The sequence below is a fragment of the Sinocyclocheilus rhinocerous genome, unplaced genomic scaffold (assembly GCF_001515625.1).
Source record: "Sinocyclocheilus rhinocerous isolate Xijiao unplaced genomic scaffold, SAMN03320098_v1.1 scaffold495, whole genome shotgun sequence".
Taxonomy (NCBI): Eukaryota; Metazoa; Chordata; class Actinopteri; order Cypriniformes; family Cyprinidae; genus Sinocyclocheilus; species Sinocyclocheilus rhinocerous.
Genome location: NW_015629560.1, coordinates 445,161 through 445,805, shown reverse-complemented (window position 1 = coordinate 445,805; position 645 = coordinate 445,161).

Below are 645 nucleotides of genomic sequence, written 5' to 3'. Positions count from 1 at the left end.
TATGTATGTGTGTGTGTATGTATGTATATGTGGATGCTCTTAGTGAGTCATGTCAGTGAAGCCCATGCTCCTAATCATAATTAGTACTCAGTTAGGGTTAGTACTAGGGGCGGACTAGGACAAAAATTCAGCCCTGGCACACTGTAGCCACACCGGCCCACATTACCACACCGACACAGCCCCACCCACGGACACGCACATTCACTACTTACATTTGTGTACAGATGGTGAAATAATATAAGCAGTACCATATATGTAACAGATATTTAAAAATTTAATGTATGTGTTTTTTACACGTACAGTGAAAAAGAATCTGAGGATGTTGTAGAGTATGGAACGATATTCCGGACTATTTTCAAAAGGAATTGCAAATTGTATTTTCAATTGCGTTTTCCATATGTGGACGCATAAATTGTGACAATCTAAATGCAATTGCAAATCCTGCATTGTTATAGGTCAATATTCACTATTAACCAAACGCTTTTCACCTGTCTCCGCATCTCTCACTGTTTACACTCACTTACACTCAGGGGCGGACTTACCCATTAGGCAAAGGTAGGCGACCGCCTTGGGCCCCCAAAAGCCAAGGCCTCCCTAAAATGCTTTTCATATAGGATATGCGCATTAAGCGCGGACACGCGAACG